At 46.1% G+C, this 13,104-nt stretch overlaps 1 long non-coding RNA gene across 1 annotated transcript; it reads right to left on the bottom strand.

The window, feature by feature from the left end:
- Nucleotides 1-303: 303 nt before the first annotated feature.
- LOC102901468 lies at nt 304-8,876 on the bottom strand. Its single transcript, XR_002745484.2, has 3 exons — nt 7,641-8,876; nt 3,860-4,039; nt 304-1,730 (listed from the first exon to the last, which is right to left on the bottom strand). It is a non-coding gene; the product is annotated as an uncharacterized LOC102901468 (long non-coding RNA).
- Between the last annotated feature and the right edge of the window lie 4,228 nt (nt 8,877-13,104).

Below are 13,104 nucleotides of genomic sequence, written 5' to 3'. Positions count from 1 at the left end.
TAGAACAATAGGAACAGTATGATTCTATTTGAATAAACCATCACTGCACTGGTAAACGTGACGATTTACATGTTTGAAAGCAGCAAAAGTCTAGAAAGACCGTTACACCATGAACTGTTAAAAGTACTTCTGGCAGATGATGAGTGCCAAAGAAAAGGAAAGACTGTCACTTTTTAATGAAATATTCAGATATTAGGGGCACCTAGGGGGCTCAGTCGGTTAAGTGTCCAACCTCAGCTCCGGTCATGATCTCACTTTGAGCCCCACATCGCGCTCTCTGCTGTCAGCCAGGAGCCCACTTGGAATCCTCTGTTCCCCTCTCTCTCTTCCCCTGTCCGGCTCGTGCTTGCGTGCTCTCTCTCTCTCTCTCTCAAAAATAAATTTAAAAAAATTTTTAAAGAAATATTCAGATATTAAATGGCACGCAGAATAAAGTCATGGCCACCTGTGTACCTCTCCGACCCCCCACCAACGAACTTCTGAATAATCAAAACTTGGGGGAAGGGATTCATATTTGCTACTCTGTGTACTTTTATATCTTACAACATCAGCACATAAGCTTATATTCCTATTGTAATTTACAATTCCTATTGTAAAAAAAAGACAAGTCAGAGCAGCGATCGGACGACGTGCTGCGTGACAGCAAAGGTGGAAGCAATGCATTATGGCTGGAGTCGGGGAGACTCAGAGGTTGACAGACAGGTGACATTGAAGCTGGGGCGGAACTGAGGAAAAGGGAAAGGGGAATTAGCAAATGCAAAAACAAAGAGCTGGGAAGGGCCCAGCTTCTCTCCGGAACAGAAAGTGATTCTGAAAGGTGGGGGCAGGGAGGAGGGAAAATGTCCCAAGAATTAGAATGGAGCCCGCAGTGTTTACTTTTGGTTTGATTGTGAAAGATGTTCAGTATTGCAGTGAGGAGTTTGGTCCTTACGTAATCAGCCAAAAGTATCTTGAAGCGGCATCTAGGATGGTTCAAAGACCTGCGTAGATTTGTTTTTGAAGAGAGCAGCAGCAGGCAGCAGGGCCTGGATTAGAGATCACCAGACATGCTGTCAGTAGGGTGATTCCTGTGTCCTCCAGCTGCAAAGACGTTAAGAAAGCATGAGTTTTATTTTACGGTCTTTACATATTTTGTTCATTTGTGTTGGACGAGTAACTTAATTCTTGCTCCTGATGTGTTGAAACAACACAGAAATATGCCCAGCCGTCTGTGAGTGCTCCCTTTGACCTCTCCCTACCCGAGTCTTCCTGAAAGCTAGACTCCGTTAACCCTCATTATTTTGGGAAGTCATGGTACAGAGAAGACCACAGCCTTCCCATCATCCTCATAAAGGGGTATGAACTAGCTTCAGGAGGTCCCACTTAAAAGCGGCTATGTTACTTGAGCATGGCACTAAATTCCCAAAGTCCCAGTGATGACATCCCCTTTCTTCAGAGCTTCTTGGAGATCCTTCGGATTTTCTCCTTAATGGCGTGCCATTGATTTTGTGAGTTCAGAAGTGAATGACCGCTTGGCCCTCATGAAGCCAATTGTCTTTTCCAGGAGACAGTCTGTTTTTGCCTGTAATGACGAAGGGTCACTATTTGTGAGTCTCAGTATCTGAAACAGAGAGGCGTCTTGATTTGGGGGGGGGGGCGGGAGTGTCACAGACTGGGTCTTCTGGGAAATTCGCTGTGAGATGGAGTTACTGTGCCAGAGGCTGACAGGGGAGGGCTCCTGTGATCCACATCTGTGGAGAGGAAGGAAATGAAGCGCAGTCAGCTAGGGGGGGAGGGAGAGCAGTCATGCAGGTCCAATGAGGGCCTCAGCCAACCTCACAGGGAGTTCTGAAGATGGGAGGATCCTTCAGAGTTCTGGACTGGGCCAAGGGGGCAGGGCCTTTACACCCCACGCCAGTCAGCAGTGGGTTTGGATGGCTGTGGGAGAGAGACGCCATGTTGGGAGAGGCAGCTCTCCTCAGCTGAGGCAATCCCCGGCAGGGGCTGAGCTGAGAGCATAAGACTTCCCATCCTGAAGTGGGATCTGAGGTATGCATCACAATGTCTACCCCGGAGGTGAGGCATCCAGGGGCCTTCCTGACACCCGAGGAAATCCATGGGGGCCCTAGGCTTCCAGGAGGATCTCCTCTCCTTTTCCTCTTGAGCTTCTGCAGTGGCAAAGGGCCTTGCCAAAAGCCCTCAAAAGTTCTTAATCTTTTTGACAACTACTTACCGTCTGCCGTGTCAATGCCAGCATCACAGCAATGCGTTAGCACAACAGTGCTTACGTTCTACAGGTGGTGGGGTGCAGACCATAAACAAAAGAACTGATTAGAAGACACAGTCTGTACTGTGGTGAGGTTTGCTGTGGTACAGGAAGGGGGATGGGAAGTGCTATAGGGTGGGGGTGGGGCAAGGATTTCCAGGCAGACCGACTAGGAAGGACAGAGGTTTGAGTCTGGCTGTTAAGAACAGCGAGCAGGCTGCCATGGCTGGAGTAGTGCAAAAGAAAAAGACAGGACTTTCAGGAGGGGCCCCAGAGGTGAGCAGAGCCATTGGGGAAGGGCCTGGAATTTCCACGAGCCTTGTGGGTCACTGTGAGAATTTGGATTTTTCCTCTGACCTGGGGAGTTGGTGGAGGGTCCTGGGCACAGGGGACATGATGTGGTTGACATTTTAACAAGATCTGTTGAGATCTGTTGAGAATAGACTATGGGGAGCAAGAGCAGAAGCAAGGAAGGCAGTGAAGGAGGCTATCACAATGGTCCCGCTGACAGATCAAGCATGGATTGGACTGGACCAGGGCGGTAGCAGTTGTGATGGTGGGAAGTGATGGTATGATAGGAAAAGATAGCATTCAGTGGGCAGAAAGGGAGAGGCTAGGACTTGAAGGTCCCTGCTTGGCAAAAAAACGCTGATTTTAAAACATTTCTTCTGGGAAGGGCAGGCCTCAAGCAAACTCCCTCAGGCATAAAGTTCCTCTTGAGAATGGGACGGACAACTACCTACTCCCCCTCAGGTTTCCCTCAGGAATTTGACCCGCAAAAGACCTGACTAAAAATAAGTAGACCATAAAATGCATGACCCACAAGGAACAGTTTGACCATAGACCACCCCTCGTACAATGGAAAGGAGCCAATCAAAAAGGAAGGATTAGACGTTTACAGTTCTCAAGCCGATAAGGGTCGAACTGGAGAAGGAATGAGGGGGAAGGAAAAGGGGCCAACCTAAGCCCATAAAAGAAAGACCCTTGCCTGTTGTCGGGGGCATTCACTTTCAAATGCCCCCTCTGTGTAAGAAGAGCTTCCATACTATTCTCACTTCATAACCTTATGCTCTAAGAAACTTCTGCCCGCTGCTCATTTCACTGTGTCCACCTTCTCATTCTTCGAAGCGGAGAGACAATGAATCCCGGGTATTAAGGTAAAAACCCCTGCAACAATGGTACCCCGAGCGCATGTCAACGATGAAGGCAGGGGCGCCTGCTGGTGAGTTCCATCTGAGTCCTGAGAAACAGGAGTCAAAGATGCTCTAGCCTCAGGCAACTCGGAAGATGGCATTTTCATTAACAAAGATGAGGGGCGCCTGGGTGGCGCAGTCGGTTAAGCGTCCGACTTCAGCCAGGTCACGATCTCGCGGTCTGTGAGTTCGAGCCCCGCGTCGGGCTCTGGGCTGATGGCTCGGAGCCTGGAGCCTGTTTCCGATTCTGTGTCTCCCTCTCTCTCTGTCCCTCCCCCGTTCATGCTCTGTCTCTCTCTGTCCCAAAAATAAATAAACGTTGAAAAAAAAATTAAAAAAAAAAAAAAAAAAAAAAAAAAGATGAGAACCACCGGAGGAGATTTAGGGGTCGGAAGCAATCAGGAGCGTATTGCAGACTTACTAAATTTCAGAAGATGTTAGCACATGCCATGTTTCCATTGGCTGGCTGCTTTTCATTAGCTCCCCAGCCTCTCAGCAGAGGGATTACTTTCCGAAGTGGGATCCGTGTCTGCCAAGCTAGACCATGCCTGGAATATGCCCTCTTCACTCCCTGGGCTTTTCCTCCAGAGCACATGGTAGTCTGCAATGATAGATGCGTGATTCTTGGATTAATTTGTACCTCCCTCACTAATTCGCAAGGTCCATCCCCAGCTTTAAGATCAGGGTCCCTTGTGTTGTAACTATTACCATGAATGAATAAATGGAAAAACTGCGTGTGGAGGAGGAAAGGTGTGTTTTACGCCTCCTCCCTGCTTCTTTTTTGTGAAAGTTGGCAGAATCCTCAACTCAGAGCAACTCTACTTCTTTTTTTTCTTTTTAATTGTTTATGTTTATTTACTTTTGAGAGTGAGAGAGCTGGAGCACAGGCAGGGGAGCGGGAAAGAGAGACGGAGACATAGAATCTGAAGCAGGCTCCAGGCTCTGAGCTGTCAGCACAGAACTGGAGGCGGGGCTTGAACCCCTTGACCGCGAGATCATGAGCTGAGCTAAGGTTGGGCGTTTCACCAACCGAGCCATCCAGGCACCCCAGAGCAGCTCTATTTCTAAAGTCTCTACCACCAACCAGTCCTCCATGCCTCCCCTGAAGTTATGTCTCTAAACCCAGCTCTGGTGGCAAAGAGCATGCAATATGGAGTTCAAAATCTGGGTGACCTTGAGCAAATTTATTAACCTTTCTACGTCTTAGGAAATAATAATTAGTACCCATCTCATAGGACTATGGCTAGGATTAAGGAAAATAATTTACGAAAAATGCTTAGTGCAAAGGCTAGCAAATAGTATGTGCTTAATAAACATTAGTTGTTGTTGTTGTTGTTACAATTATTTTATCCATCGTACCTTGAAGAGTCATCATGGTTCACTCTGGTGCCTACAAAACGATGTTTGAACTCTACAGCAGGTAGGGGCATTGGGGTGGCTCAGTCAGTTAAGCGTCCAGCTTTTGATCTCACCTCAGGTCTTAATCTCCGGGTCATGAGTTCAAGCCCTACATTGGGTATGAAGCCTGCTTACAAAAAAAAACAGCAACAATTCTACAGCAGGCATCCACGCCCACCACCTTCTATTACATCTTAATTTCATTGTCTGCACTCCCCTGCCCAACCCCATGATTTCCCACTATCCTTTGTGCTTTCCTGCAGCCCACTCCTTCTACTTGTAATGTCTTTTTCTCATCCTTCTGCCTGTCAGGCTCTGACCCATCTTCGGGACCCAGCTCAAATGAGGAGCACTGTTGCATAATTATTTTTCTAGCCCTCCCCCCGCCCCATTGTAGAAAACAGAGCCCAAGGCAAGGATTAAAGTGCTCACACTACACTGGGGAGGCACAGATCCAAGGCAGCAGGGATGGGGAAAGTGCAGTGGGCCAAGGGAGGATGTGAAGCAATATGACCTGATGCTCTACTGCGTTGAACACAGGTTGTCATGCGTGTGTGTCTGCTCTGCACATGGAACTTCTCTCACCCTGAAGTCGTCCACAGCCACAGGAGACAGAGAGGAGGGGCAAGCTTCTCTCCAGCTTCCCCTTGGTGGCAGTTGGCCCCATAGGGCCACTCCTGGATGCATCATTGTCTCCCGTCTCTCCGTCCCATGTCCCGCAGCAGGATGTTTCATCCAAATCCAGAAGCAGGGACACAAGAGTGTCTGCCTGACCAGCAGCAGGTGCCAGCCAGATGGCAAACCTTTTCCACTTCAAGGGAAGTGCCTCGTTGGTCCTGGGCAGCTGCAATGGGATTGAGGAGGTGGGCGGTGCCAGACAAATGAGTAGACACAGAGGATATGCATCCTTCGCGGTGCCCGGGCAGTAAAGCTAGCGGATTCTGGAGGAGACCGCTTCCCACGATTCACAAGCTGTATGAGCTGGGCAATTCACTGAATTGCTCTCTGTGAGTTTTCTGTCTTTTCTCTTGTCGCTTGCACTTTGCAAAACTTTTAAACCTGCAGAAAATTTCAAGTGTGGCACAAAACCTCCAGTATACCCGTCATCCGCATTCACCAATTGTTAATGTTCTGCCACATTGCTTTTGACATTCTCTCCCCTGCTTCCCCTGCCTCTCTTTCCCTCTCTCTCCGCACACACAAACACACGCGCGTGTGCACCCACATATTGACACACGCAATTATAACTATTTTCTGAAGGATTTGAGAGTAAGTGTGTATCATGCCCCTTTCTTCCTAAATACTTCGGGGTGACTTTCCTCTGAACAAAAATATTCTCCTGTATCATCACAAAACGCTACCAAAATCAAGAAAAGTAGCATTCATACAATGCCATTATCTATCTAATCTACAGTCTGTATTGACATTTCACCAGTTGTCCCAATGATGTCCCTTATCACACATTTTTCAGTGTCCCAGTCTGGCTAACGGGACCAATGCTAGTGCCGTCTCACGAGGTTGTAATGAGATGGAAATGAAATAGTACATGTAAGGCACTGCAGGGCAGGCCCTGGAACAGAGTAACAACTCCGTAACTGCTAGCTACTTCTAGAATGATTCCTAACTCTTCAGTGAGGTCCTTCAAGTCCCCTTCCCCTCAATTCAAAATCAGTCTCTTCCCTCTGTGTTTCCTTAGCATGCCTTGTATTTCTACAAGCCTTGTAGCAGTTTCACATTAGTCTTGTTCATAAGCTTCTTAAGACCCCAGGGCTAACTCCTCTTTGCTTCTCCCTATGGCTCCAAGAGCATCTCGTACATGGTAGGGCAGCACTGAGTTTTTTTAGATGAAAGCAGAAGGTTGCTGAAGGAGATTGGAGGGAATGTATCTCACAGTATTGTGCTAGTAGACACGTTTTTGTCTTCAAAGAACTTATGAGGGGCGCCTGGGTGGCTCAGTCGGTTAAGCGTCCGACTTCAGCCCAGGTCATGATCTCACGGTTCGTGAGTTCGAGCCCCGCGTTGGGCTCTGTGCTGACAGCTCAGAGCCTGGAGCCTGCTTTGGCTTCTGTGTCTCCCTCTCTCTCTCTCTCTCTCTCTCTGCCCCTCTCCCGCTCATACTCTGTCTCTCTCAAAAATAAATAAACATTTAAAAGACATTTAACATTTAAACATTTAAAACAACAAAGAACTTATGATTCGTGAGGGTAAAGAGAAATACACAGGTGAAGAGTTAAACAAAACGAGAACTGAACTGATCTCAAAGCAGCCTCTGGGGAAGGGCTGAAAGTGAATAGGAATAGACAGAAATTTGGGGAGTTTAAAGGAGGAAAAGACTCTGGAAAGGAAAAACAAATAAGTCACTTCCAGAGAGTATTCAACATGGCCTCCCCAACAAAACAGACTTTGTGGAAGCCTGATAAACCAAAGTTCTAAGGGCAAAGCTCTCAGATACACTTTCCTGAGGCTTGTGAGCCTGGGTGAACAGCTGAATTACATTTCAGCCTCCCTTGCTAAGATGACGTTCTGGACAAAAGGACCTGGGCGGAAGTGATGTTCTCCACTTGCAGGCCTGGCCCGTCAAAATCTCCCGTGTGCCCTCTCCCCTTCCCTCTCCCTCTCCCGTGGCTTTGGAGACCACGTGTGGAAAACCGTGATGCACAGGTGGCCTGAACATGAATCTCCGCACGACTAGATGAAACAGAATCCCCACCCCCTCCAGCCCACACTGCTGTGAACAGGAGGCAACTTTTCTGCACTGCACCACTGGAAGGTGAAGGCTGCTGGTTACGGCCACCATTACTTACCCTGTCTAGTGCACAGTTAAAACTGAAGGCTGGATTCAGAAGACTCATGTTTATATCTTAGCTTCATCGCTTGGTCACAGATGAGCCAGGTCAAGTCACTTCAGCTGGGAACTGCTGTGAGGAGTCAATGGAAAAAGGCTTTATAAACTCTGAACGTGCTATAAACGTCGGATGTTATTAGTATTCATCCATTCCTCCTAAACTGGCCAAAATAACAGTCCAAGAATAGTATACAGGGATTAGTCATTCTTTCCAAACTAACAAAAAGAAGAACACAGACTGGGGTCTCATGATACTGGTGTTAACTCAAGTGTTGGAAAAGGAGTTTGGGTCAGTCTACGGGAGGCCAGTGATTTTCTTCTGAACTGGGGTGACTTTTCTGCTTTGCTATCAAGGGGTAAAATTTTTGTGAATACTCCCTTATTTGGAGGTAACCTCAACATCGTGATCTCTCAATAGTTCAGCTTCTGTTGAGGGAAGGCAACAAGAAGAAAAGAGAATTATTTCTAGGTGAATCTTAGCAATTATTTTCCTCATAGTCAAATACGTTCAAAGTATCCTTTGGGGCCTCAGGTTGACCGGTATTTTTGTATTTCTCACAAACGCTGACGATTCTTTGCTTTATCAAGGAGGTTAGGATGATCCAGAAATCATATTCCAACATGAATTATATGTTAAAGTGAATGAAGGACAGGACCAAGAGACGTCCAAGACTGAGAGAATTACTCCCCTCACACATTCCACCAGATTGCTGAATACCAGAGCAGTCCTGGGGGTGGGTAGGCAGGCTTCCCGGTGCGAGGTTTGGGGGTTGGCAAAGTATCTCAGCCTCAGTGAACAACTTCCAAGGCACCAGTGGGAGCTCGTGAGGCCACCCACTGACAGGATATGGCCCTTCACTGGTGACAGTTCCTGCTGCAGCCGGATGAAAGCAAGAGGCAGAGTTTGATCATTAAAACCATCTGGGCCCTTTATTCCTGGACCTGAATCCAGCCCATTCTAAGGAAATGATTTCTTAAGCTAACCATTGCTCCTTTTTCCCCTTTTCTTATGACTCCGCTTCCTGTGTGTAGCGACACGTCCCCCTTCTCCCTAGACTTTATCAGCTTCTCTTGTTTTCTTTTACATTTTGGGGTTAGGGATGATTCCAGAAAATGAAAGCCCTTCCTTCTTTTCTGGATCTTTTTTCCCTAGGATTGTATTCCCTTCCTCCCCTGTTGGCCCTTCTGTTCGTCAGGTTTGTTTTCACTTCCATCTGGATTTGGGGCACTGGAATGTGAATCAGAGGACTTAGGCTCTTGATCATCAGCGCACGAAGCAACTTTATTCTGCTCAGACTCCGTATTTCGTCTGTAAAACTAAAGTTCAAACCAGAGCGGCTCCCTATCTACTTCCTCCTTAGGTTCTGTGTAACATCAGTTCCCCATCAACAGCAGAAAAAAAGACGTCTTCAGAGCTGTCTCATTCCGCAGTTGAGTGGATGTTCCTTGTTTTTCTTTTTTAAGATTAAAACAAATGGTTTTTTTAATTTATTTTGAAAGAGAGAAAAAGAGCACGAGTGGGGGAGGGGCAGGGAGGGAGGGGGAGAGAGAGAGAAAATCCCAACAGGCTCTGCGCTGTCAGCACGGAGCCGGCGAGGCAGGACACCATCTCACAAGCCGTGAGATCATGACCCGAGGCAAAATCAAGAGTCACATGCTTCACTGACTGAGCCACCCAGGGGCCCCTCTTCCTTGTGTTTTGGAGTGAGACATCTGGGTGAATTTCCAGAAGAAGCAAATTGAAATCCTGGCATGCGAATAAATTAGGAGCAGAAGAGGCCTCAAGCTTAGAAGGACCACACATTAAACGTGAGGTTTGGAACTTTATTCACTGAGTGGTGGAGAATCTTGCAAGTGTGACCAGATTGTGTTTTAGGAAGTTCATTTTGATGTTTATACGAGGTATGGTGAAGATAGGAGACAGTGCCACCAAAAACCTACCACCATTTTTCAGGCAAAAAAATGAACAGGATTTAAAGTAAGAAAGTGGAACTTAGTTGGAAAAACCAGGAGGGGGCAAATTTGATACATTTGGGGATTGGTTGACTGATTGGGGAAGTTCAAGAGGGAGAGGAGTCCAGGATAACATTCAACGATTCCAACGGACAGATTTCTCACAACGATAGTGGGCACCTATGACTTTTTACTGAGGAAAAAAATTACACCCTTTCTTCTGAGAACTGTTAGCAATTTACTTTAAGGGAGATACCATTTTTCCCATAATTTTGAGCCCACGGCCTTAACTGATAGGTCTAGAAGGACACCTCCCCTGTGACAATCACAGAACCCCAACCCACTAACAGCAGTTAATGGATACAGAGGAGGGCAACTGATTCGAACCAAACCAATCAGAGTGCTTGTCCAGACTTTTGAACTTGGAACCAAAGCAAGCTTTAGTCTGTCCTTTTCAGAGATAGAAGTTTTCCATGGACTGAACGTTTTGTGACCGCCCCCCCTCCCCCAATTGATATAATTTATATATTGCAGCCTAATCCCCAACATGATGGTATTTGGAGGTGGGCCTTTGGAAAATTACTAAGTCATGAGAAAGGAGACCTCATTAATGGGATTGGGTCCCTTATAAGAAGTGACATGAGAGAAATCAGCTCTCTCACAGCCATGTACTTCCCATACAGTAAGGAGGTAACTGTCTACAAGCCAGAAGTAGGTACTCACCAGACACAGCCTTGATTTTGGCCTTCCCAGCTTACTGGGAAGATGTTTCTCACAGGTTGTTTGTTATTTAAGCCACCCAGTCTATGGTATTTTGTTATAGTAGCCTGAACTAAGAGAATGCTTCAAGATATAAATGATGGAGCTGGCAGCCATATTTTCTACCATATAGAGTTGGTCCGAAGCAAAAGAAAATGAAACCAAAAGGCGAAGAGAAACAGAGAGGAGTGTTTTTTTTTTAAATATATATTTTATTTATTTATTTATTATTTATTTGTTTATTTATTTATTTGTTTTTTAAATGTTTACTTTTGAGAGAGAGACACAGAGTACAAGCGGGAGAAGGGCAGAGGGAGAGAGAGAGAGAGAAGGAGACACAGAATCGGAAGCAGGCTCCAGGCTCTGAGCTGTCAGCACAGAGCCCGATGCGGGGCTCGAACTCATGAGCCGTGAGATCATGACCTGAGCCGAAGTTGGACACTTATCCAACTGAGCCACCCAGGTGCCCCTGTTTATTTATTTATTTGGGGGGGGGGGAGAGAAAGAGAGAGAGAGAGAGAGAGAGAGGAAGAGAGAGAGAGAGAGAGAGAGAGAGAGAGAGAGAGAGAGAATCCCAAGCAGGCTCCACGCTATCAGCACTGAGCCTGACTTGGGACTTGATCCCATGAACTGTGATCTAAGCCAAAATCGAGAGTCAGACACTTAACTGGCTGAGCCACCCAGGTACTCCCAGAGAGGAAAGTTCTATAATGTTTGAGACCCTGGCTTCAGTTGTTCCTGGGGCCCATTTGCATCCCTGTCCTTCCCAACAATTTGTTTATACAATTTTCCTTGGATTTCCTGAGACAATGTTTTCCCTTTGTTACCTAAGCTAGTTCAAGGTGAGTTCAAGCACTTGCAGCTAAGACACTTGACTAATATGGCAGTCTATTAGCTGAGTTAGGGAGGAACAGAGAGAGGCAAGTCTGAGAGAGAAGATTATGATGTCACTTTTGGACATTTTAGGTTGAGTTGCCTTGGATATCCCTATGAAGATTTCCAGCAGTTACTTTACTATGACACTGAAGCTCAAAAGATAGATCACATTCTCCCAGTCATCCAAAATATATTGAAAAAGGCAAGTCTAAGTATGATGCCCTATAGTATATCACTACGTACACCCAAGTCATGATACTCTCAGGCTGTAATTTTTTCCAGTTGCCACACCTCTATTCAGTGGAGCTAGGATTCAGCTTACCGTTCTCACACTGCTTCACAAGGATATCAGAAAGAGTTTTTCTAAGAACTTGGATGAAATCAAAATTGAGTAGTTCCATGGCATGCCCCTGATCTTCTAGCTCAGCAGAACAGCATCAACATAAGGTGGAAATGAGATTAGTCCGACATGACTTGATCTTGGTGACCACAGCTCCTAGGACTGGCTGCAAATGAATGTTGCTCTTCTCTAACTATTCATAAATTAAGCAGCAGTAACTTATTCTTTCTCGGCTAAATCACCTGTGTTCGTCTAAACCCATAGAACTAAGAAGTAATAGGTGGATGTATTGAATCTTGAATAACGTCTAGTATGTATCTCTGTTAGCCTTGTCGGTTCTATGCATGGATGCTTTTGGACCTCCAGGCAGGGAGATCCCAACATTCCATGAACTTAACGGTGCCTGTGAACTGTTCTTATTGTTCTGTTCCGCATGGAAGGGTGACTCTGAAATATCATCTCATGCCACTCCACGAGAAAAGTATCTTTTCTCTCATGCCACACCAGAGCCTATTGCATCCCAGAGGGTACAAATATTGGTCCCAGCACCCGCACACTGTGTGATCTTGGGAGAGTTACTTAAATATACTGAGCCACAATTTTCCTCATCTGGAAAATAAGAAAAACAATGAATTCCTTAGCACATTTGTGAGAATTAAATTAAAGGACATGTATACTGTTTACGGTGCACAGTCCACTTTCAGTAAAGAGTAACTGTGACTTATTTGCTTACTTGTGTTTGCTTATTTGTTCTAGTTGATGCCATGGATTACTTCTTCCTCTTTCCCATTCACCCACGCTCACCTCTGGTCGTGATTCTTTTGCATATCATTGACCACTCTTTTTGATTTCCCTTTTGCATTAATTCGTTCATCATGTTTGGGCACAGCTCATCCTCATGAAAAAAAAAAAAGCTAAAGCATATTCCTCTACTCATACGAGCTGTCTGTATGGATAGGCTATATAACTGGTGACCTTAGGCAGCTAGTCAAGTAAGGCCCTTGGTCATTTCTGTCCACAGCCCTGACAAAGTGTCCACTTCCGGGCTGGTTCTCCAGTGCCTCCAGGTCAATCCAAACCGCACTGGGGGTAGATTATGTACACGTTAATAAACATGTTAATACACGTAATTACACATCTGGCTCATCATCCCTTTATGAGACACGTATTTCTCTCTTGTTGGCAAGAGAGCAATAGCTGAGACAAAACTGCCCTGCCAAGCTGAGCTAGTAGGGCCTTGTTATATAATATGCAACATCAAAGCAAAGGCAAAGAAGAGGCTCAAAGATATTGCACCTTTCCAAAGATCAAGACCATCTTGGAGTGACCTCCCAACTACCTCTTGGTATCCCTTTCTCTCCACACCCATTCCCTAGCCCACGATCACACCGTCCTCCCTTTCAGCCTATTCTCTCTTCTCCTGCCGGTGGGAGCTTTCTAATTTGTAAATATGACTATGTCTTTTTGCTGCATGGACCGTTCAGTCGGGCTTAAG

The sequence above is a fragment of the Felis catus genome, chromosome C2 (assembly GCF_018350175.1).
Source record: "Felis catus isolate Fca126 chromosome C2, F.catus_Fca126_mat1.0, whole genome shotgun sequence".
Classification (NCBI taxonomy): domain Eukaryota; kingdom Metazoa; phylum Chordata; class Mammalia; order Carnivora; family Felidae; genus Felis; species Felis catus.
This window is presented reverse-complemented; position numbering and strand designations above follow the sequence as displayed.